The sequence below is a fragment of the Lathyrus oleraceus genome, chromosome 2, assembly GCF_024323335.1.
Source record: "Lathyrus oleraceus cultivar Zhongwan6 chromosome 2, CAAS_Psat_ZW6_1.0, whole genome shotgun sequence".
NCBI lineage: Eukaryota > Viridiplantae > Streptophyta > Magnoliopsida > Fabales > Fabaceae > Lathyrus > Lathyrus oleraceus.
Genome location: NC_066580.1, coordinates 315,842,854 through 315,869,089, shown reverse-complemented (window position 1 = coordinate 315,869,089; position 26,236 = coordinate 315,842,854). Strand labels below are relative to the sequence as shown.

Sequence of the window (26,236 nt, the reverse complement as noted above, 5' to 3'; positions counted from 1 at the left end):
TGTCAGATCACATGACATTTTCGTGTCTTGGGTAGCAGTGATGTGTTGCTAGATACCGCTCACTGTTTATTATGTTAAATGCGTGATTTAATATAATTGCCAACGTCACGGAAACCTACAGGGTCACACACAAAGGACGGATTGATGAGAGATAGAGTAACTAAGGAATACCGTAAGGTACGGTGCCCTTAAGTGAGTTATAGAGCATCGTAAGGTACGATGTACTTGAGTAGAATACGAAATATGGTAAGGTACCATGAGCTTAAGTGATTTTGGGCATATTATAAGATATGGGCCAAAATACACTTAAGTGGGCTTTTAGCTTGAAGCCCACACAAGTGGTTCTATAAATAGAACCCTTGTGCAGAAGCAAAAATTGGCGGTTTCATTCTTTTCGTTTTCACTCTCTCTCTCTCTCTCACTCAAAGCCTTCATTCGTACCAGCTAGCACTGAGATTGAAGGAACCCGTTCGTGTGGACTGAGTAGAGACGTTGTCATCGTTCAACGTTCGTGATCGTTTCGTGGATCTGCATCAAAGGTTTTGATCGTCACAAGAGATCTGCACCAAAGGTTTCGATCATCACAAGAGGTAAATATTCTATCACTGATCATGACCATTCGTAAGGATCTCTAAAGGAGAAATTTTAATTTCCGCTGCGTTTTGGACCGCAATTCTCCTTCAGACACATCATGGCTGGACCTATGGCGCCAGCCACAGTGGGAGCCACAAGTGAAAAATGCTGAATTTTAGTCTTTTTAGCTCATTTTCACTCCTTTTCTCGATCGGGGCTCCGATTAGACTAAAAACCTGAAAACAAAGAGAAACATAGTAATAACATAACAAAATAACAATAAAACCACTAAAATGCATGCGAAATCGGAGTCGAAAATACGGTGAAATTCAGTGTCATTAAATTCTCCCACACTTAAACCCTTGCTTGTCCTCAAGCAAAACACTAAAAAAAGCTCATAGAAGAAAAACTGGTGTCAACGAGTGATTCGGGCTAGAAAGGTTTCTAAGTTCAAGTCGGAATGCAGTGATAGGTACTAACTGAGTGAAATAAGGGTATCGTGATGTCACTTATCCGCAGACACGGACATAAACTCCATTCCTATATTAACCAACCCATATTATCCCACAATACCTAGGCCTGCCTCTTCATCTCTTTTTGTGTCCTTTTCATTCAGGCGCAATCACATTAAGCCCGTTATCCGTACATGCTTCATAGCAGAGTGACATGTTAGTGATTATGATCCAAACATGGGGTTCCTGGCACATAAATATGTGTAAACCCTTTTATTTGACCCAACTTTAGTTGTGGGGGATCGGATTGTAATCTGCCCTACCGAGTTCAGTGTCAGATACCTCTGAACCAACTAACAGCGGGTGAGTTTTTCTTTTTCTTTTTGTAGCAAATTTTTACAACTCTTTTGGTTTAAATGACTTTGTGAGGGTCACCTATACCGGATTTGCCTTTTTCCTTTCTTTTATTTATTTCACTGGATCATTCACTTATGTTCATCGGTCCCCTACGTAGAGGATGCGTAGGCTGGAGCTGACTGCTGAAATAAACTACTGAAGACTTATACTGAAATGATGATTAAGGCCATGGTATATGGGGTTTCGGGAGTGATTCCTATACTCATGAAGCCTATGGTGCTAAAACAATACTGATGTTTCAAAAAGTTCTCCCAAGTCACCGCATCCTTACTCAAACCCGTCTTTAAAACCCAAAAACTTTCAGAATAACACCGTTTTCTTTTACAAAAAAAATTTTTTTTTTTTGGTAGGGCTAAAGGAATGGGGAGATTAGAATGTACTAAATATACGTTATACTGGTGACTCGTCAAACTCATGCATTACCTAAAACACTCAAACTAAAAGCAAAATGAAATAAAGTAAACAAAAAAGCAATAAAAATAAATAATCTAATTGAAAATAGAAAAGAAAAAAATAGAAAGGATAAAATCTCCTCCCACACTTAAATCGAACATTGTCCCCAATGTTTCGAAATAAGATAAGGGGAGAGTCACCTGACATCCTACTGCTGACCACTGGTGCATTCGCCATCCTGAGGTGGACAACGGGATCGGCTACGACGACGGTCTCTCTGATCCATCCTGGCCTGTAAGGCATCCAGAGCAGTCCTCACCTCTCGAAGGTTAGCCAAAATGGAACCCTGAGTGGCTTCTGTGAGTGCAGTATGTTGACGGTGGTAGTGCTGCTGACGGGTTTGCTCGTTTATAACCGTAAGCAGGGACTGTACAACAGTCTCATAGGATCTATCTGTCCTCCGTTGCGATTCTTGCATGAAGCTCATGTCGTCCGCCAGTTGTTGTTGAATGGTAGAGAGTAGGTCATCACGCCTTTGCTCTCTAGCCATGTGGTCACGCCACATCTCCTCTGTAATATAGAAGCTAGGAGCAGAACCTGCAAAAGAGGAAGATGGTGCGGTGTGTGGTGGTGAAAGGTGATGGGGGGACACATGAGGTACGGGAGATCGCTCTCGTCGATCATATTCTTTATCGGTGTCGTGTCCCTCCTCATCAGGAACATTAGGAGGAAGTGGACCCAAAACAGGTGAAGCATCTAAAACATAGGTCCAATTCCTTTCATTACGTACATCAGTACGTCTAGTGCAGGGTAAGACAACAGATGGGATAGCTATACCATGAACCATAAGCACATAGCCTCCTTCTCTCCTCAATCGGCACAATTTCATATCTCTCTAAAATTTTAGGTTGATTGTGCGAGGAGGTAAGGGATCTAGGGTAGCTATCTCATTGTTCAGGTTAAGCGCCCGAGCAATAGACGTAATGAGTCCTCCGAAAATAATCGGTCCCGCTTTATTTAGAGTTAAAGCCATATGTGCGAGCATAAACGGGACCGAATTACTTCTTCTATTTGTGAGGCTTCCTTGCAAAAATAGAAGCTCTCGAGCATTGACCTTGTTTGGATTCTCCCGGACAAAAATAGTACATGCCAACAGATATATAAAAACCCTGATGGCCGGGTTACGGATGGTCGAGGCAAGAATTCCTTCAAAAGAATTTATTGAAGTGTTTGACAATCTCTACGAGAAAGAAAACACCTCGACCGACCAATCTGAATCCAAAGGAGCCTCACAAATAACACCTTCCCCATGAGGAATTCCTAACAGGTCTGCTAGTTCATCGGTACTGAATTCATATTCAATAGCAAACATTCTAAATCGAACAGTACCAACTGTACTAGCAGTGTTAGGATTGACAATGTAAATTAAAGAACTTAAAAATTCGATTGTCAATCGCTCAAAGGTAGGTTCTTTATTTGAATATATACTGTGCAAACCTAAATTATCTAATAAATAAAAAATGCTATGGTAGATACCCAAAGTGTAAAGACAATTTTCATCCACATACCTTGTCGGAAGAATTTCCCGATTTTGCAATCGTTCGATAATCTTCCTCTGCCTATCTGCCGGTTTTCCTTCACGAAGGATAAATCCATTGAACTCCATTATTTAGCTCTTGCAATGTGATGAAGAAGATGAAGATGAGTTTGTATAAAGGTGGGATTTTTATGAAATTCGACGGATGAAAATAAAAATGGAAGTTGGGAAAATGACTTGTATGGTGTGAAGATGAGAAAGGTGGGAGCTTTTGTGGGGTTCAAGGGCTTTTTCGGAAGGTGAAAAAATGGGTTTTGAAGGTTTGAAGGTATGAAAATGGTGAAGAATGTGAGTCTGCCCCGAGCTTATACAGACGCTGTGGCGGGCGCCACAGCATCTATGGCGGGCACCACAAGGCTAAATTCGGTTGGGCCGGATTTTGGTCATTTGGCTTGGGCTTCTCATTCTCTTTTTGGTTGGGGGGTCCGGATAGCATTTGCATTGTATTTTCCTAGTGACATAAGGCTTGCATAATTTTATAAAAATAAAATTTAAACATTAGACTAATAAATAAATAAACAATTAATATAATTAAACTATAATAAAATATATAAATATAATAAACAAACATAAAACATATATATAGATGTGGAAATATCAATGTGATGACATAGTTAAGAAAATATCTCAAATGCAATGATATAAAATAAGTTAGGTAAATGCAAAAAATATAAGCATAAATGAGACAAAATAAAATGAGATGGTAAAATCAAATAGTAGGGAGTCCATCTGCCTGAATAGACCCACGAAGCATGGCTATCTCCTGGTGAAGCTCTGCGATCTCCTGGTATAAACAGTCCGCCTCAGTAGCATGTGTGATATCGGATACTCCCATCTGTAAGGTGAGGTCAGCCACCTCCTGCCTAAGCCCGACAATCTCTCGACGACACTCTGCAATCTGGGTGCGGATGTATGGGGTCTGCAATGATAAATTGTTAGAGAATAGAGTGATCCTGGGTGAAGGAGGTGTAGGGGTATACTCAACAATAGGTGGGGATCTGGGCTCCTCGATAGTCTCTCCCTGACCCTCCAAGGCATAACTCCAGTTAGCTGGGTCATGAACACTAGTCATCATAGGATCAGGCAGTGTAAAATAATGAATCGCCTCGCTATCGACCAGTAATCTGAACTGTCTTGGGTTGAAGGAGGATATCCTTATCAACCTTCTGGTCAAGCAAAAGTCGATATCCATGGTAGTGTACCCACAGTAGGTCCGGAGATGTAACAGCTTGCGGGATAGACCTAAAGCGATGGCAATCTGTGTGATGATCCCTCCTACATGAATAACTCCTTCGGTCGATCTGGAAACACCGCTGAGGCCACACAACAGGAAGTTCCCACATGCCACGGGGCGAGACTAGGATGCACAAAACAATAGGAATATCTCCTCCTCACTCAGTAACGTCTCAGCATCTGGTCTTCCTAGGAAGGAGTGTACCAGTATCATCTGGAAGTATCTAAAAGCAGGGTTATGTATAGCCTATGACAACTGGGTAGAAGGATCCTGACTCCCTCCACCTGAGATATCACTCCAGAACTTTTCCACTTCCTTACCCCGAAAGTATCCCATAGGTGTCTCAGGGATAGTAGTCAGGGGTGGTCTGGAAACCTAATAGGTCACCGAACTCCTTCTGGATGAAGGAGTACTCAATTCTAAAGAGCCTGAAATTAGTATACCCATCCGGTCATAATCAAATGAACTGAGGAACTCCAATGTCAAGTTCCTGTAGGTGTTGCTCAGGTCGTCAGTGAACTCGTCCTAATGGAGCTGGTGGCTCAGAAATCGGATACTCGGCTCAATACCCAGGGCTTCCATGCAATGCTGATCTGGATAGCGTGTGGGCGCCATAGGGCGCTGGTAAAGAGCTATGTAGCGCTCTCTATGGGCATCATCCCTATAGGCTACGTGCATATCATCGAAGTCATGCATCCTATAAAAGTTAGGAAAAGGGATCCTGAAAATACAAACATTTCAAATATTTAGTCCTGGTGAAAATATGGAAAAAAATGCAAAAACGTAAAACAAAATAAAAAACCATGGGTTGCCTCCCAAGCAGCGCTTGTTTAACGTCATTAGCTTGACCATCGAAATTTATACACTTATAGTAGGAATCGGTGGATCAATCAGAGTGTGGCTTGAGTAGTCTGTTGGAATGTCTCCTCCTTCGTAGAGCTTCAGTCTTTGTCCATTTACAATGAATGGACTACAGGTTTCGTTCTTGATTTCTACAGCTCCGGATCTCAGAATCTTTGATACTTTGAAAGGGCCAGTCCATCTTGAGCGCAACTTCCCAGGGAAAAGTCGTAACCTAGAGTTGAACAGGAGAACAGGGTCGCCTATATTGAAGTCTTTCTTTACTATTCTTTTGTCCTGCCAGGCTTTTGTTCTCTCTTTGTAAATTTTGGAATTCTCGTAGGCAGATTGCCTGAGTTCTTCTAGTTTGTGAATGTCAAGGATACGCTTTTCACCAGCGGTCAGGTAGTCTAAATTCAAAGTTTTAATGGCCCAATAGGCCTTATGCTCTAATTCGAAAGGTAAGTGATAGGATTTTCCATAGACTAGTTGGTAGGGAGTTGTGCCTATAGGGGTTTTAAAAGCGGTTCGGTAGGCCCATAATGCTTCTTGAAGCTTCTGAGACCAGTCTCTCCTAGAGATAGAAATAGTTTTTTCTAGGATTTGTTTTATCTCCCTATTGGATACTTCTACTTGGCCACTAGTCTGTGGGTGGTATGGTGTTGCTACTCTATGCCTAACTCCATATTTTCTTAAAGGTTTATCAAATATTCTCGATATGAAGTGTGATCCTCCATCGCTTATGACTAAATGGGGTGTTCCAAATCTAGGGAATATATAGTTTTTAAATAGCTTGATCACCACCCTAGTATCGTTTGTGGGTGCAACTATAGCTTCAATCCACTTAGACACGTAGTCTACAGATACTAAGATATAATTGTTTCCTAAGGATGGTGGGAAAGGTCCCATGAAATCTATACCCCAAACGTCGAAGAGTTCTACTTCCTGAATGTTTCTTAGAGGCATTTCGTCGCGCCTTAAAATATTTCCAGTGCGTTGGCATCTATCACATTTGACAATGCAAGCATGGACATCACGCCACATGGTAGGCCAGAATAGGCCAGCTTGAAGAATCTTGACGTATGTCTTAGAGGTGCTCGCATGTCCACCATAGGGTGCAGAGTGACAATGTTCAATTATACTTTTTACCTCCTCTTCTGGAACGCAACGGCGAAAAATGCCATCTTTACCCCTTTTGAAAAGGAGTGGTTCGTCCCAATAAAATTTTCTCACATATTTGAAGAACTTCTTCTTGCGGTGGTAGTCAAGATCAGGGGGTATGATATCAGCAGCTAGGTAATTAACAAAGTCTGCATACCAGGGTATGTTACTTACTGCTAAGGAATTTTGGAAGTGCTCATGAGGGCCTAGGCTATCGTCTTCAATGGTTTCTAGTCTAACTATACGTCTATCATAGGCGAAATCATCATTTATGGGTACTAAGTCTGGTTTTAGATGTTCTAGCCTAGAAAGGTGATCAACTACTACATTTTCAGTGCCTTTTTTATCTCTTATATCTAAATCAAACTCTTGTAGTAACAAAATCCATTGGAGTAACCTGGGCTTGGCATCTTTTTTACTTAATAGGTAACGAATGGCAGCATGATCAGTGTAAACTATAATTTTTGCTCCTACTAGATAAGATCTAAATTTGTCTATAGCAAAAACTACAGCGAGTAATTCCTTTTCAGTTGTTGCGTAGTTAAGTTGGGCAGCATCTAGGGTTCTACTGGCATAATAAATTGCATGTAATTTTTTATCTTTCCTTTGTCCTAGAACGGCTCCAACGGCATAATCACTAGCGTCACACATTATCTCAAAAGGTTCTGACCAATCAGGGGGTTTCATAATGGGTGCTGATATTAACGCTTGCTTTACAAGATTAAATGCTTCATTACATTTTTCATTGAAAATGAATTCAGCATCTTTCATTAAAAGGCCAGTTAAGGGTTTAGTTATTTTGGAGAAGTCCTTGATAAAACGCCGGTAGAATCCAGCATGTCCAAGGAAACTTCGGACTTCTCTGATAGTTTTTGGTGGTTTTAGGTTTTCTATAACTTCTATCTTAGCTCTATCTACCTCAATACCTTTTTCGGAAACTATATGTCCTAAAACAATTCCTTCGGTCACCATGAAATGACACTTTTCCCAGTTTAGCTCGAGGTTTACCTCCACGCATCTCTCCAAGATTTTCTTAAGGTTAGCAAGACAATTGTGGAAATTAAATCCGCAAACCGAGAAATCATCCATAAATACTTCCATGATACGATATAGGTAATCTGCCAAGATTGACATCATGCAGCGCTGGAAAGTAGCTGGGGCATTACAGAGGCCGAATGACATTCGTGTGTAGGCAAAAGTTCCATAAGGGCATGTAAAGGTAGTTTTTTCTTTATCTTCGGGGTGGATAGGTATTTGGAAGAATCCAGAGTATCCATCTAGATAGCAGAAGTAAGAGTGTCTGGCTAGATGCTCCAACATCTGGTCTATAAATGGTAAAGGGAAATGATCCTTCCTGGTTGCTTTATTTAATTTTCTATAGTCTATGCACATCCGCCATCCTCCTTCTATCCGTTTTGCTACATGTTCGCCTTTATCATTTTGCACGACTGTGATGCCTCCCTTTTTAGGTACTACATGCACAGGGCTCACCCACTTACTATCCGAGATTTGGTAGATTATACCTGCCTCAAGTAACTTAAGAACTTCCTTTTTAACAACATCACTCATTATAGGGTTTATTCTTCTCTGATGTTCTCTAGAGAGTTTTGAATCTTCTTCGAGCGAAATCCGATGCATGCATACGGATGGGCTTATACCTTTCAGGTCAGAGATATTATATCCTAAGGCTGAGGGATATCTTCGTAAAACATCTAAAAGTTGGTTTGTTTCCTCTTGGCTCAAGGTAGCACTGACTATAACTGGACGGTTCATCTCTTCATCGAGGAACTCATATCTCAGGTTCTTAGGCAGTTCCTTAAGTTCTAAGGTTGGTTTCTTAGGGCATGGCATAGGATCTGGGGTAAGGGATAAACATTCGTAAAGGTTATCATCGATGTAGGGTTTCCTAAAGTCATCATCTTCCAGTATGAGGGTTGATGGTAACTTAATTGTTTTTATGATTTCTTCTTGTTCTAATTCCCTAACACATTGATCAATGATATCTAAGGCATAACATGCGTCTCCCATCACAGGTGCCATAAGAAATTTCGAAAGTATAAATTCTATTTTCTCGTCACCTACCTCAAAGGTCAACTTTCCTCTCTTGACATCTATTATGGCTCCTGCAGTTGATAAGAATAGTCTACCTAGAAGGATTGGTATATCATTGTCCTCTTTGATGTCCATGACAATAAAATCAGTAGGGATAAATAACTGACCTATCCTAACAGGGACATCTTCTAAAATGCATATCGGATACTTAACAGATTTATCGGCTAACTAAAGTGACATCTTAGTAGGCTGTAATTCTCCTAAGTTTAACCTCTCACAAACTGCTAAAGGCATTAAGCTCACACTAGCTCCTAAGTCTAGAAAAGCTTTTTCGATGACATGACTTCCCAAAAGACAAGGAATGGAGAAATTTCCAGGATCTTTATCTTTTTTGGCTAACTTATTCTCGGAAATGGAATTGCATTCCAAGGGCTCCGGATCGTCTAGTCTACGTTTGTTGGTAAGGATGTCTTTGAGAAACTTTGCATAAGAAGGTATTTGGGTGATGACTTCTGTGAAAGGGATTTTTACGTGAAGTTTTTCTATAACCTTAATAAATTTTTTATATTGGTTATTGATCTGGGTTTGTTTGAGTCTTTGCAGATATGGTATAGACAGTTTATATGGTGGGGGTGGTATATAAGCTTTATCTTTAGGTTCTTCTCCTTTTCCTTGACCTTCCTGTTCTTCAGATTTCTCTGGTTCCTTTACTTCGTCCGAGGGTTTGGTGTATTCCTTAGAAGTTTTGGGTTCGCTTAATCTTGGGTTTGGTGGCTCATCATAAGCGTTCCACTTCGTAGCGTAACGACATTGGCTTGTCCTCTCAGATTCTATTGAGGTTGTCCAGGGAACTGTCCTCTAGGTGTGGTCTGAGGGGCTTGGTTTAAAGCTACCTGAGAGATCTAGGTTTCAAGCATCTTGGTGTGAGTAACTATTTGGTCAACCTTGGTTCCTAACTGGGTAATCAGTTCGTTAACCTGAATGTTTTGGTTCATGAACTCTTTATTTTGTTGGGTTTGAGCAGTGATAAAATTTTCCATAATTTTCTCAAGGCTCGGCTTTGGTGGTACAAGTTGCATATGTTGATTTGGTCTTGGGGCTTGATAACTTGTTTGTCTCGGCGGTGCATTATTTTGGATAAGGTTATTGTTTTTATAGGAGAAGTTCGGGTGATTCCTCCATCCAGGGTTATAAGTATTCGAGTATGAGTTCCCTTGGGTGTAGTTCACTTTCTCAGAGTGGGTTTCGTCTAATAGACTGCATTCTGCAGATTGGTGTCCTTTGGTTCCACATATCTCACAATCCGACAAAACTGCGGTTGCAGTATTCGGGTTTATGCACATATGCTCGACTTTAAGGGCTAATGCGTCCATTTTAGCTTGCATCATGTCTATAGAGCTTAATTCATGCACTCCTCCTTGGGCTTCCTTCTTCTCAACTGTCGCTCGTTCGACTCCCCATGATTGATTGTTTTGAGCCATATCTTCGATGAGGGCACTAGCTTCAGGATAAGGTTTGTTCATCAGCGCACCGCCTACCGCACCGTCGATGGTCATCTTAGTGTCATAGTGAAGTCCATTATAGAAGGTCTGAATGATTAACCAATTTTCTAAACCATGATGTGGGCATGCTCTTAACAGCTCTTTATATCTCTCCCAAGCTTCAAACAACGATTCTCCTTGGTTCTGGGTAAATCTAGTTATATGGTTTTGAAGAACGACGGTCTTACTTGGGGGAAAGTGTCTAGCAAGGAATACTCTTCTAAGGTTATCCCAAGTTGTAATGGAATTGGGTGGAAGGGAATCTAACCATGATAGGGCTTTATCTCTGAGGGAAAAAGGGAATAATCTTAAACGGATTGCCTCAGGAGAAGCTCCATTGGTTTTAAAAGTGTATGCTAATTGGAGAAAGATTTTTAAATGTTGGTTTGGGTTCTCAGTAGCGAGACCTGTGAATTGTCTTTGTTGCACTAGTTGCAACAGGGATGGTTTAAGTTCGAAATTATTAGCTGGGATGGTTAGGTTTACTATACTAGAACTAGGTTCTTCGTTGGATGGTTGGGTGAAATCCTTAAGAGGTCTTTGGTTTTGATCTTCGACCATAGCTCTCCTAATTCTATGGAAAAATAATCGTGCGCAAGCGTAACGTTCAGGTTCCGCCAGAGGATATACTAAGCTTCCGGTGCTGCAAGCTCTTCGCATTTACCGGCGGGTAATAACCTAAGTCTAAACAATATAACAACAGGGTATGGAATTTGACGAAATTGGTCCCCGGAAACGGCGCCAAAAACTTGATGTGTGCTTTTCGCAAGTATACGAACGCGTCAGAGTAATATAAAAGATTGTCGAATCCACAGAGACCAAGTGTAAATCTATCGTTATCTATTGTTATGTTGTTTATCTAAGGTAATCAAAAGAGGGTCCCTAATCAAACCCTCTTATTGTCACTTATAAAAAGGCGCGCATTGCGTTAGAGTAGTAAACCTATTTTTAAGAAATATAGTATCTTGACTAAGTTGAAAAGTATTTTAACCTGGATTTCTTAACCAAAAGAGGTTCTCACGAACCATACTCTAAACTTATAAACGCGTCCGAAAATAGTTTTAAAATCACTTTTCTTCTTAAGTTAAAAACTCCTAATGAACTAAACAAAGCGCTTTCGTTGTATTTGAAATAGTTAAAAAAAACTAAGTTTAAATAGACGTTGGACGGCTTTCGATCTACCCAACGGAAATTAAGTGCGAGAAAACTTAAGTTGAAAGTCAAAATAGCCCTTAAGTGTTTCTACGAACAATTGTACGGATTATCGGTTCAATTACGATCCTTACATTCTAACCTTATAGGTTTAGTTAGACATGGTAAAGTAAAGGTGCATTTTAGTTTAAATAAAAGTAGTGCGAGTGTGGAAAAAAAAATAAAGCAGTGTGAGTGCGGAAAATAAATGAAAGTAAAGCGAGTGCGAGAAATAAATAAAGTAAAGCGAGTGCGAGAAATAAATAAAGTAAAGAGAGTGCGAGAAATAAATAAAAGTAGTGCGGTTGCGAGAAATAAATAAAGTAAAGACAGTGCGGGAAATAAATAAAGTAAAGACAGTGCAGGAAAGTAAAGTAGATAAAGGTAAAGCGATAAAAACCTGCTCCAATCGGAGGGTTGAATAAAATGCGAAGCGGAAATGAAAATGGCGGCAAGATTAACTTCCTTCCAAAGTGCTCCAAACTCGATTACAGACTCGATCACAGACTTGATTACACAATTGTGGTAACACCCCAATGCGAAGCGATTACCACTTTAAAATATTGAATATATGCCTAAGTGAAACTAAGTTTGCTCGAAGTTTGGATGATTAAACAAATGAAAACGAGTCTGTATTTATAGGCAAGTAAAATAATGGAAATGACAAGGATGCCCTTCAGTTTGAAATTGGGAGGGAAAAACTTTCTTCTTGTGGCGCCCGCCACAAGGGTAAATTGTGGCTCCCAAGTTGAGGTAGTGGGGAACGTGGCAGTTGAGGGAAGTTGAGTTGTGACACGTCATGGTTGGACCTATAGCGCCAGCCACAGTGGGAGCCATAAGTGCAAAATGCTGAATTTTAGTCTTTTTAGCTCATTTTCACTCCTTTTCTCGATCGGGGCTCCGATTAGACTAAAAACCTAAAAACAAATAGGAACATAGTAATAACATAACAAAATAACAATAAAACCACTAAAATGCATGCGAAATCGGAGTCGAAAATACGGTGAAATTCAGTGTCATCATGTTCAGAGAGGGTGACCTCGTGCTCAAGAAAGTTTTGTCTTTCGCGCCCGATTCCCGGGGCAAGTGGACTCCAAACTATGAAGGTCCATATGTTGTCAAGAGAGCCTTTTCAGGCGGTGCTTTGATGCTTACAACTATGGATGGGGAGGATTTCACTCGTCCTGTGAATTCAGATGCAGTCAAGAAATACTTCGCCTAAAAATAAAAACAAAATAGCTCGATAAGTTGAAAACCCGAAAGGGTGGTTTAGGCAAAAATGAGCGTCTCGGTGGATTGAAAACCCAAAAGGGCGATCCATGCAAAAGTTAGAGACATAAAAAATAAATATATATCCCGCTAGATTGAATACCTCACCCTGGGGCGATTTAGGCAAAAATTAGGGATTTGGCAAGTAACTGCATCCTGACAAGACTTTGTTCTACAAGTTGTCATCTGTCAAAAATTATCGCTCAGTCATCATCAACTGAAGCTTCAAATACATTGGATTCAGAGTTGGTGGAAGAAATGGTCATTATGCTCAATGTAGCCCTTTTCCAATATATATCACCAATTTCAAAGTTGTAAAGATCCATGGAGTCTCGCCATTTGCGGACTACCATTCTATCAAATAAATTTGAGCCTTTATCCAATTCTTTGCACTCTTATTTGTTTTTGTTTAACAAATGTTTGCATGTTTGAATTGATAAATATCATTGTTTTAAACAAATAAAGTTTTTATAAACTGTTTTTAAACAAAGTGAACATTCACAATGACTAAAAGGATAAATGGAATGTCTTCAGTGCTCTCCCAAGGATAGTACGATCTCCAAAAGGGTAAGACATTTGTTCATATTCTAGCATGTTTATATCCTCTTCATCATCTTTCAGGTTGTCTCCTTAGCGAGCGCAGAGAAGGGTGATAGATCATCAAATTCCCAGAGAATCTGGAGTCTTGGCCTTGATCTTTTTAGAGATGTGTATACCTCTATCTCAAACATCCTCAACTCCCCAGAGAGTCTGAGTCTAGCATTTGTGTTTTATCAATTATATGGTTGTCATCCCTTGTGTGGATTGACCTAAAATCCCTTATAGATTGATAAAAGTTGATAGGCTCTCTATTCATGAAGAAGTTGGTCTTCCCCCAGCATAAATGGAAATCTCCAACAGAGTAAGCAGGAATTCCCAGCATGAGTAGAAGTCCTCAGCATAGTGAGCATGTATTCCCTGCATGGCTATCTTTCAGATATCTCCTCAACAGTAGTTGCTTAGAGCAGTTGGTGAAGGGTTTATTCCCCTTTTCATCCCTAGCATGGTGTGTGTTGATAGGAGAATTCAGCCAAGACGATTCCTCCGGAGATACTTGTAGTTATCCCCAGCAGGTTGGCTTGTAGTCTCTCCCCAGCAAGTTTGCTTACAACTTATCCCTAGTAGGATTGCTCGCAGCAGACTATCCCTGGTTGGATCGCCTACAGTCTATTCCCAGTGGAGTTTCCTGATCAGAGCCTGATATTTTGTTGACCCCTCCTTATTGGAAAGTTTTCCTCTAAGTTGAGCCGGTAGAGGAAGATTGTTTTGATTGTAGAAACTTCTGTTTGGTGGTTGTTCCCCATAGAGTTTCATATCATTCCTTGATAAGTTCCCCAGTAGAGTTTCTTCTACGATGGATCTTATCCGTGATGAGCTTCCCAATAGAGTTTCCTCTATGTTGGATCTTTTGTCTGTTCAACAGCAACTCCCTGGCGGTGACTCTGTTTATTCCCCAGTTTGACAGTGGTATCCCCTTCGAGTTGAAGACATTTTCTAGTATTGAGGGATTTTTGAGGAAGATATGTTGTTTCCTTCCCCAGCGGAGCGACTTGTTCCTTCTCCTGGTAGCAGAGACGTCTCTTCAGTAGTTAGAAGAGAGTGCTTAATTGATGTCTTTCTGTTTGGTGGTTGTTCCCCACAGAATTTCATATTTTCGCTTGATAAGATCCCCAGTAGAGTTCTCCTACGATAAATCTTATTGATATCTCTGCATGATCCCGAGAATTGTTGGAAGATCCCCAGCAGTCAGTAGCTGAGACTGTGCCGATCCCCAGCAGTGGTCTTTGTCCCCAGCGGTGATTGGTGTTTCCTGGTATTTGATGCTCCCCGCTAGATTGTATTTCTCCTGTGGGCCTGACCTTTCTATTTCGAGTTGTTATACCAGATGTCCGTCCATTGATTCTTGGACCTGTTTGTGTTAGATATGTCTGTTTGTTAGCATTAATCATACATAAACCATGCATATACGTGCATAATTATAGCATTCAGATATTAATGTTGCATTTTTGCCATATATCTTTGCTTGTTATCTCCTGCTAGTGGTGAAATGTTCTTCCCCAAGCAGATGTTTGTGTCTGATCTCTCCATATAGAGTCAGCCCCTATAGGCAGAAAATGTCTATCTTTCCTTCTACATTCCCCACTGAGTTATGTCCTCGTGGATGATTATTGTTTCAGTTTCCTCCCTAAATATGTATTGGGATGGAATTACTTCCCTGAGTTATATCCTCATTGGGTTGAGTCTTGTTTCATTGTCTCTCTAGTTTGTTCCTAGATTGACTCCTATCTCGTTATTCCCCTGCAATTCCCTGTGCTTTAGTTGTTCAAATTGCTCAGTAACCAGTCATTGTTCATCTTTTCCCTAGTGAATCTTTTTGGACTTCTACCCAGTAACCGGTAGTTGTAAGTCCTACTTCTGTGGTTTTCTACCCAGTAATCGGTAGATGTAATCCCCTCTTTGTTGGTTATCTTTATCCAATATTCGGTATTGATATTCCTTCATTTTCGAGTATACCACCCAGTAACCGATGATATATCTCCTGGATACTTGCTTTTGTTAAGCAATTTATCCCCCGCGAGTCATCTATCATTTACCCTTTGTTTGGTAATGATTGTTTCTCCTTTGGATTGGTCATCATTTTATCTCCAGTAGCTGATATCCCGATGTCCTTTCTTGTCAGTCGATTTATCCTTATTAACCCAGTAACTGGTTATGGATAATCTTCCATGCGAGTATGTTATCTATGTTATGACGGTAATAGATAATATATCCAATGCGCTCTTCAGTCGAAGCCTTTTTCTTCCCCAGTTGAGTGAGATTCGTATTTCCTTTTGGAATCGAATGTCCATCCTGTAAGTCGAGTTTGCTTTTTCAGCCCTCCCTTCGGATGATGAGTGTCTTGGATATGTTCCCAATTCACGCCTGGTTGGTCACCTATTATATGCCCAGTAACCGGTATCCCTGGTATTCCTTCCTTATGCTCCCTATTATGACTTTTTATCCCCGGTGGAGTCAGATTTTTCCTGAGTTGAAATATGCCTTTTTTAGGTGTTCCTCAGATGTTTCGGATGATTGATATCTCTCACCCTTATACCGGTCTTAGATATTCTTTCTCCCTGAGCGTGCTTGTTCTCCCACCCTTATACTGGTGTTTTGATCTCATGTCTCTCTTTGAGTTTATTACCCAGTAACCGGTAATATCTCATTGTTTCTTCCTCGACTGAATCCCTTATTGGATATTCCCCATCCGAGTCTAGATTTTTATCCGAAGTATCCCTTATGGATAGTTTGATGTATTGGCTTATTCCCCAATACATGCATCTTTTCATCAGCTCGAGTCTTTCCATTGATTTCTTTTCATAGAATCCCTTCGTGTCTCCCAGCGAGTTTAAGTCGTGACCTGCTCATGCATTTTACCCTTATTTCTCCCCAGAGATTCTATCTCCCTTGTGAGCGTATTACTCCTATGGATTTTCAGTTTCTCCTGATTTCTTTTTCTTTGTGGCCATACTTCCCCATAGAGTATTAACCTTTGCATGCATACATCTGCGTCATGAGGTCTCTTAGGGACCAAAATTTGTCTCTTTGCTATTATTTAAGCCCATTCTACCTCGTCGAGACGAAGATTTTAACCTTCATATCTCCGTCTAGAATGACCTTAAATAGGGGCATTTGTAAGACCCTAATTTTGACCCTAAGATCCCTCATGGCATCATATCATTGCTCATTGCTCATTGTATTGCCTCAAGGATCATAGCATGTGTGGCTTGTTAACCCTTGGGTTGGGACTTGTGTGAGTTGGTTTGAGACCACCAAGCATGCTTGTATTGTAAATTATTTCTTTTCTTATTTTGTTTACTAACCAAAAGCACAAAAATATGTCACTAACTTGTTTTGTTTTGAAGCTCAAGCAATCATGAGATCCCTTGCTCCTAGGAGGCTCATATGCTCAATGAAATGGCCAGATGAAGATGAAAGCAAGCATGACAATGGTCCACAAATCTCTAAATCATCATATATGTCTCCCAAGTAACTCAATTGGCCAATTTGATCAAGATAAACCAAAGGGCTTCAGGCTTGTTTCCCAAGGAAACCCTAATTCAATTGTGCCTCAACTGTGCCTTGCTCATGAAGCAACCTCAACCTATGATCAAATTCAATCAAGGGAAGTTATTTAATTCATTATTTCATGCATATATGAGCCTATGTGAGTATCCTCAATCATTCATTCATCAAGATTTGAAGTTTGGACTTGAGAAGTTGACCAGTCAAGTCATCTGACTATTTTGAGATCCACTGAGACCTCACTTTTGATGTGTTTGCCAAATGAAGATGACCCCAAGAGAAAACATGTTCTTACGAACCATATGAACAACTTTAATGTTCATCAAAGATCCATTTGAAACTTTTAAGGTCATCATTCATTTCAAAACATTATAGGTCATTTTGACTGAAACCCTAATTTTGGGTCAACTTCCCAAGGACCTAACTTCTTAATTTTTCATGATTTTTAGGTGAGACCAATTGAATTGTAAAGCTTAAGATATATACTTCAAATGTTATGTTGGAAAAAATTTCATAATCCTAAAATAAACACATGTGGTAATACAAAACATTATAGGTCACTTTGGACCAAAGTCATTGAATTTGAAAAATGTCCAACTTCAAGTGCCCATAACTTTCTCATCAAAACTACAAATGATGCAAAATTTAAGTCCAAATTGATCATCTTGAAAAGATATACAAATTTGGTGTTGTAGGTGTTTCCATTTTAGGTTTGCATCATTGAAACATAAGGGCTTGAAGTTGATCATTTTTGACAAATTTTCCTTATACATGTTTTGTACCTCCAACTTCATGACCAGTTTTCACAAATTTCCAAACTCCAAATGGATTTTTGCCCAACATAGATTTTTTTCCTTATGTCAAGACCTTTCCAACCATTACTCACATGCCTATTTTTGGATTTTCTATGTGTGACGTTAGAAGAGGGGAACATTTGTGACCAAATATGCAATTCACTTGGTATCTTCATGCACAAGCAAACACAAGGCAAATTGCACGTCCATTTCCATTTGGTATGTATCAGCTTGCATTTCCAGTTGATTTTGGGCCTCACATGCGCCTGTACAGGCCCATGCATGGAGGACCCAATGATCATGCACACGAGTTCTTCACCTCATTGCTTGCACTTCAGCTATAAATACAATGCCATGCTCATTCTAAATTCAACCTCAAGGCAACCTGAAACTCTGCAGAAATGAAAACCCAACCTCACTTAAAGGAATTCTGATTTTTATTTCTCAAATTCAAACTTGAATTTCAACTTCCTTGGTTGATCTTCAAGTTCGAATTCCTAAGCCTTGCATCATCATCATCTCCTGATCAAGTTGGAAGCAAGAGTTTGAGTAGATCGTGGTTCACAAAGCTGCTCTTCAAAGGTAGATGTTCAAACTGTTTTGATATGAATCTCATCATATAATGTGAATTGCTTATGTTCAAATGGTTTTCTGAAGTCCTCGTGTGAGAGGCAAGCCAATGGTGGCTTTGATTTTGTAAATTGAAGCATTTCAGTTTTCATACCTGGAAATTCAAGCTCAGATTTCTCATTCTATAGAAACTTTGAGCATAATCCAAGGTTACAAGGGTGATGTACATCACCCCAGCTTCATTTTGGTATAAGGCTCGTGCATTTTGGTTGAGGTTGAAAAACCTGCAACTAGTGGCCGGAATCAGTTGGTCCACCGGAGAAGATGGTGGTTTCCACCACCGTCCCCACGTGGATGATTCCAGGCCCTTGGATGAGGCTTCGGCGTTCTAATCCTGGCCAATGATTCTTTTGAATTTTTTTAATCCAATGTGTTTCGCGCTTGACTCTTGCCTACCATGGAAGCGCACCTCTGAGCCATTGGATTTGTCCACGTCAATTAATGAAGTGGATCCAGCGCTCCAGGATTTTTTTCGCATTTTCTAATTTTTGTTTTATTTTCTTTTAATTCCATTTATTTTCAAAAATTCATAATTATTTTATTTGGAATCACAAAAATATGAGACCAACACTAAATTTTTTCTTGAAAAATCTAGTTTCATAATCTGATTTTTAATGATTTTTGTGATTCCACTTAATATATTGTGTGAATTCTTTTATTTTTAATAGTTTTTAATTCATTTTAAATACTTTTTGATATCCAAAAATTCCAAAAATATTTTCTTAACACATATGGATGATGATAAGTCTATGAAAAATATTCTCATTAATTTTTTAATTGATTTGAGATTTATTTGAGATTTTAGTTCATGAGTGTTATTTTTCTTTGTTTTTAATTGTTTTAAAATAGTTTCTGTTTTCAAAAAATTTTGAGAAAATTTGTCAAACCTTGTTTGACCATGTTAGACTTATGATGATTCAATTGGACTTATTCATGTTGATTTGAATTGAATTTGAAGTTTGACCATACTTTGTTCATTTTATTTTATGTTTTTATTTTAATTCCAAAAAAATACAAAAAATATGTTTGACCTTTATTGACTTGTAATATTCATTTCTCTTCTGTTTACTATTGATTGATGTTGATTTCATTCACATTTGATCATTGTGTTTTGATTATGTCATTTGAACTCTCATTTTTGTCCATTTCATCTTCATCTCTTTTCTTCTTCTTTTTCTTTTGCCCAATGAGTTAATGATTTGTGGTTAGTCTAGACATATGAGAGGCTTAACCTTCTTTGATCCAAATCAAACTCAACTTGATCAAAGATCAAGTGAATTGCTTTGTGTCCAAGATAGGTTGCTTCTTGGTCAAGCAAAAAACCTAAAATCCATACAAGGCCTTCCTTCTTTTCTTTTGGCATGGCAAGTTGTAGGAGATTGGCTTACTAGTCATGATCTCTAACTTGTGTTTATTTGCCTATAGTCTTATTGACCGGCCTCAGATAGGTGTGACTACTACATTAGTCCACTTACGATTGCTTAACATAGCGCTAAATTGCCTTATGGCACACTAACACTAACTACGAATTACTAACTTTTAGTTCAAGCATTTAATTTCTTGCAACTTACTTTAATGCAATTGAATTTCTTGCTCATTTATTCATATTGTATTTTCCCTTTGCTCACTTGAGCTCATATTTTATGTTTATGCTATTTTCCTTTTGCTCACTTGAGCTCTTTATTGTGAATAAATATATTATGGCTTTGTGCTTGTTTTGTGATTGTTTGTGTGAATCCAATGCAAAAAGGAGAAAGGACTTAGAATTAGGACCTTACCTATGCTTAATGGAGTTCAAGAGCAACTAGGCCTCATGCCTTTAGAATGCTACATATGTTGAAGAGCAACTAGGCCTCATGCCTTTAGAATGCTAAATCTTAAAAGTTGACTTCAAAGGACCCCTAATCTAAACTCATTCTTTGTCCATTTTTCTTATTGTGTTGTGAACCTTTTGATTGTTTGTTCTTGTGTGATAGGGATTCCAAACTTGAGATAGTAAGAAGGACCATTGTCATGAATAACCAAATTATGAGAGACAAGGAAAATGGACATCCTAGGAGCTTGAATATAATATTTGTTTGATTGCTTGTTACTTGCTAAGTCCAAAGGAAAGGAGCATCTTGAATCATCTTTATGATCTCAAGAAAAGGAACTCCAAGGGTTTTATCTCTTCTCTCATCTTTGCATGTTTAGGACTAGCCTTTCTCTTCTTCTCTCCATTCTAACCCAAGTCAAACTCATTTTGTGCAAACATTGACATTGTTTTTAAAACTAGAAACCTAGGCCATATGCCTTTGATTTTTTCAAACTCTTTTCATTAATACTTATTTTGAATGAATCTTAAGTCAACTTTGACCTCATTTTGTGAATACTTCTAATTTTTAAATACAACTCACTTCAAGTGATTTTTGTGGTTCCAATGGCCACCTTTGTTAAAACTTTTCATAAACATTAGTCATTAGGTTTGAGTTATCATAGTGGTTGATGTAAACCTCACCTTATCCTTGGTGATTGGACTATAAGTCTTCCATACTTATTATAGGGTGGATCCCTCACTAGTATGTTGAAGCTCTCCTCACATGGTGGATCGTTGGTTTAGGTTGAGTTTTCTCCCTTTGATAAGAAAAGACCTTAAGGCTTTTGATCAAATCAATTCACCAATATTTTGAGATTTTTACCCCGAACTACGAGGTTTTGATCCTACCTCTGTGATGGTACGTAGGCAATGGGTTCATCCATTCAAACAACAAAAATTGTAAATAATATGTATATTCTCTTCTCATCTCCCCAATCATGTTTGCACAAATATTTTCACAAATACCAACCTACAATACACTTGCAAAAAGGGCTCCCTTAGAGTACTAAGGATGTTTTGGGTGCTTAAAACCTTCCCATTTCATAACCAACCCCCTTACCCAGATCTCTAACATTTTTATTAGTTTTTTATTTGATAAAACTTCTTACTTGGTTTTTGTTCTCTTTTTCACCTTTCCTTTGGATAAATAAAAGTGCGGTGGCGACTCGAATTGTATGTTTACTTTTGATTTAGTCAATAAATCTAAAGGTAACGAATACCCCGCTACACTTAGAAGCCTAACCCAATGCGCAACATGTCTTTTCAAGCATAGAATACCGAGTCTCACAGTCGGTGAACTTCTTACTGAGGCAGTAAATTGCATATTCTTTCTTTCCAAATTCATCTTGCTGACCAAGAACACAACCCTTGCTATCATCAAGCACAGTTAAATACATGATCAAGGGTCTTCCTTCAACAGGAGGAGACAGAATCAGAGGCTCAAGCAGATACTCCTTGATACTATCAAAATCTTTTTGGAAATCTTCGGTCCAATCACAAGACTGATCTTTCCGAAGAAGCTTGAGAATAGGTGCACATGTGGCAGTCATATGCAATATAAACCTTGAGATATAATTGAAGCGGCCGATAAAACCTCTTACTTGCTTCTCGTCAGAGCCTGCAAGAGTGATCTCCAAATCTGCAAGTTTCTCAACTAGCTTTGACTTTTCAGGGTCAAGCTTATCATTAAATCCAACATGTATTGATTCTTACACAATTTTGGTTTTTGTGTTGAATACTCTGTAGCCTTTAGAGCGTTCTGAGTATCCTAACATAATACCTTTTTGTGCTTTTGAATCAAACTTGTTCAGATGTTCTTTAGTATTGAGAATAAAACAAGAGCATCCAAAAGGATGGAAATAAGAAATGTTGGGTTTTCTTCCCTTACACAGTTCATAGGGAGTCTTTTCCAGACTAGGTCTTATAGAGATTCTATTCTGAATATAACACGTTGTATTTACTGCTTCAGCCCAAAAGTGCTTAGCCACATTTGTTTCATTGATCATGTTTTTGGCCATCTTGTGGAGTATCCTATTCTTACTCTCTACAACTCCACTTTGTTGTGGAGTTCTAGGGCTGGAGAAATCATGGGATATTCCAATAGAATCAAATAGTTCCTCACAAAAGTTTTTCTCGAATTCGCCACCATGATCACTTATGACTCTGATGATTTTAGAGTCAAATTCGTTTTGCACTTCGGAAGAGAAGCTAGTGAATACAGAGTGAGACTCACTCTTGTGCTTTAGGAATTTTACCCATGTCCAGCGACTAAAATCATCAACAATAACTAGTCCATACTTCTTTCCATTGACTGACGTTATCTTAACAGGCCTAAACAGGTCAATGTGAAGAAGTTCCAGAGGCTTAGAGGTGGAAACAATATTTTTCTTTTCAAAATATGTTTTAGAAAATTTTCCTTTCTGACATGCCTCACACAGAGCTTCTGAAGAATACTTCAGTTTAGGTAGACCTCTGATTAACTCGAGTTTATTTAGCTGAGAGAGTTTTCTCATGCTAATATGGCCCAAGCGTCTATGCCATGCCCATTGTTCTTCATGAACAGACATCAGACATTTTACATTTTGATCTTTTAGGTCTGAAAGATTTATTTTGTAAATATTGTTTTTCCTCTTGCCAGTGAATAGAACTGTTCCATTATTCTGATTAATTGCTTTACATGTTTTTTGATTGAAGATTACATCATAACCGTTATCACTTAATTGACTTATTGATAACAAGTTATGCATTAATCCTTCTACATAGAGAACATCAGATATAGAGGGAAGAGTTCCATTACCAATAGTTCCGAAGCCTCTAATTCTTCCTTTTTTATTTCCTCCGAAACCTACGAAGCCAGCATCTTTAAGTTCCAGGCTTTAGAACATATATTTTCTTCCCGTCATGTGTTGCGAGCATCCAGAGTCCAGGTACCATGATTAGTGTCTTAACTCTGCTGCATAAGATATCTACAACATAAACAATCATATCCTTTGGTACCCATAATCTTTTGGGTCCTTTGTAATTAATTTTCCCAGAGTTTCTTAGAACTTTGGGTTTTCTAGCATTATCAAAACGTTGTGCTTGTGTATGTGTGTAGTGATAAGAAAAAGGAGATTTAGGTTTGTCCTCTGTAGAAGACTTATCTTCACTGGGGACATACCCTATTCCTCTTTTATTATTCTGACTCACTCCATAAATCATGGATGCCATTCTGCTTCTTTCTATCCCATTTTTCAGAAACTTTTGAAAAGATTTTTCATTTTCATATATTATTGTGTTAGAAGTTTGTGGGGCTTGAGATAACGCTTCTTCAAGTTTTAGATATTGTTTATTTGTGGAGTCTCTCTCTTTTATCAAAGTTTAATTTTCATCTTTTAGTTCTGAAGCAGTCATCTCAAGCTTATCACATTCTTCGATGGTTATTTCAAGAACCCCTTTTAAAGCCTTAAATTTTTGTTTAAATTTCTTATATGAGCTTAGAGTTTCAGAAAGGCATGATTCAAGGTCAGAGGGAGAAAGATCAGAAAATACCTCTTCAGGATCAAATTCTCTATCTGATGTATTTCCAGAGGTGATAGCCATAAATGCAACATTTTCCTGTTCTTTAGAGTCTGATTCAGAGGAATCAGATTCACTGTCGTCCCAGGGGCCATTAGTCCCTTTTTGGTTTTGATGAGCCCTTATTGAAACTTTCTCTTCTGGAGCTCTCTTTCTTCAGCTTTGGACATTCGCTTCTGTAATGACCTGTTTCTTTACATTCATAGCATGTTAATTCTTTGTTTGACTTACCTCTAGAGGTTGATTCTGAGTGATCTTCCTTGGGTCTTGGTCTTCTGAAGTTGTTATTCCTTTTTCTCCAAAGTTGTTTTACTCTTCTGGTCAAAAGGGATAACTCTTCTTCATCGTCAGAGTCTTCTTTTTCAGAGTCGTCATTGTCTTCCTCTTCAGCTTGGAAGGCTTTGTTCCTTTCTGGCTTTGTTCCTTTCTGGCTTGCATCTTTCATATCTAGACTTCAGTGCTAAAGACTTGATCTTTTTTTGAGGCTCATCTTCCTCAAGTTCTATCTCATGACTTCTGAGTGAACTGACGAGTTCCTCAAGGCTGATATTGTCCAGATCTTTTGATAACTTTAATGTTGTGACCATTAGTTTCCACTTCTTTGACAGGCTTCCGACTATATTTTTGACGTGATCAATAGTTGTGTAGCCCTTGTCCATAAGTTTGAGTCCTACAATTAAAGTTTAAAATCTAGAAAACATTACCTTTATAGCTTCATCGTCCTCCATCTTGAAGGCTTCATACTTCTGAATTAGAGCCAGAGCCTTTGTCTCTTTGACTTGAGAATTTCCTTTGTGAGTCATCCTCAGGGAGTCAAGTATTTCTTTTGTTGTTTCCCTGTTGGTGATATTTTCATATTCATTGTAGGAAATGGCATTCAGTAGTATCATTCTGGCTTTGTGATGGTTTTTAAAGTCACGCTTTGATCATCTGTCATTTTGCTTCTTGCAATGGCAATGCCAGCATCAGATATATGAGGTGTGTAGCCGATTGTGACTATGTCCCATAGATCAGCATCATAGCCTAGAAAGAAACTTTCAATTTTATCTTTCCAATAATCAAATTTTTCTCCATCAAAGATTGTAAGTTTAGCATTGTAACTATCTATTTCATTGGTGTTGGCCATAGTGTTTTTCTCACGCTGGATCTCTCTTACACTAATAAGTGTTTGATTAGAAAATCAATAACAAAGCCGAAGCTCTGATACCAATTGAAGGTAGAGAAAAACAAGAAAGGAGGGTTTGAATTGTTTTGGAAAATAAAAGCTTTTTATGAACTTAGACACACGCAGAATAAAAGGAATTCAACATAGAATTTTATACTGGTTCGCTTGAAAATCAAAGCTACTCCAGTCCACCCGGCCAAGTTAATTTCGCCTTCAAAAAATACTTAATCCACTAATCTTGAAAGATTACACAAACAACCATCTAAGAGAAATAATCCCTTAGCCCTCTCAAAAGTATTCAGACTACACAGAGTCACTTAAGGAAATATCTTAGCAATGATATGATTCGTAATGAACAGTGCTTCTAACAATAAGCAAATATTACATAATATAAGAGCAAGAAATGTTTTCACATTATAGCAGCAGCTCGTGAGAGAGTGAAAAGAAAGTAATGCAAGAGATGTATTCTCCTGTATCAGCGTTGTTGACTTGTGAAGCATTCCATCCTTTTTATAGAAGATTAAGATGATTGTTGGTAGTTGTTAATGACAGAATCTTAGTCATTGAATAATGATTAATGTCATTACTCTCCTTGTTCTTTCCAAAGTAGCAGAGCGAGCGTCATAACTTCCTTCTAAAAGTAGTTTCTTTCCAAAGGCAATTTTCTTCAATGTTAAGTTTCCTTGAGTCAGTGAATTCTGTAGTCAGAGTCTTTATCTAGTAATATTCGTCTACAGAGGATGCTTGTATCTGACTTCATCAAAGTTACTCTTTATTTAACTTCTTCAGAGCGTACATCTTCAGAGTCTGGATTCATTCTTTTCTCTCAGAGTTTCTGACTTCTTTAGTTTTGCTAGCGCCTGTGTTGGATCAGAGTCAGAACCTTCTGGTTACGCTACTTATGAGTAGTATCTTAACGCTTGATTCTGTATTTGATGATTGTCTATCTGATTGTTTAGATCAGAGTCCTGCACACTTAGAAAAATTTCGTTAGGGTTCCATTTTTGTTTCATCCTTTGTTATCATCAAAATCTTAGAGATACATTGTAGAACTAAATTTGTTCTTACACTTTCCCCCTTTTTGATGATGACAAAACAAGTCAGAATAAAGATGAAACAATATGAATATCTCAGAAACAGATAAAAGGACTGAACTCCCCCTGAGTTAGATCATCAGATTTAACAGAAGTTTTTACCGGACCTTCCTTGTGGGGAGTTGGTTTTGTACCTTAGCTATTTTCCTGCTTAACTTTAGTCGTCATCAGTTATTAATATTTATTAATGTTTGCAGTACCTTAAGAGGTTTTAGATATGTTTTCATCAGAGCTGTTTTTCGTTCTCCCCCTTTTTGTCAGAATAAAAAAGACTTAGAAAAAAAATAGGCAAGAACGGAGATTATGATAACAGAGA

The 26,236-nt window shown here is 38.6% G+C and overlaps 1 non-coding gene across 1 annotated transcript; it reads left to right on the top strand.

Annotated features, from left to right (window-relative positions):
• The first annotated feature begins 10,330 nt into the window (after positions 1-10,330).
• LOC127124922 (small nucleolar RNA R71) lies at positions 10,331-10,437 on the top strand. The gene has a single exon (XR_007804397.1). It is a non-coding gene; the product is annotated as a small nucleolar RNA R71 (small nucleolar RNA).
• Positions 10,438-26,236: the final 15,799 nt, after the last annotated feature.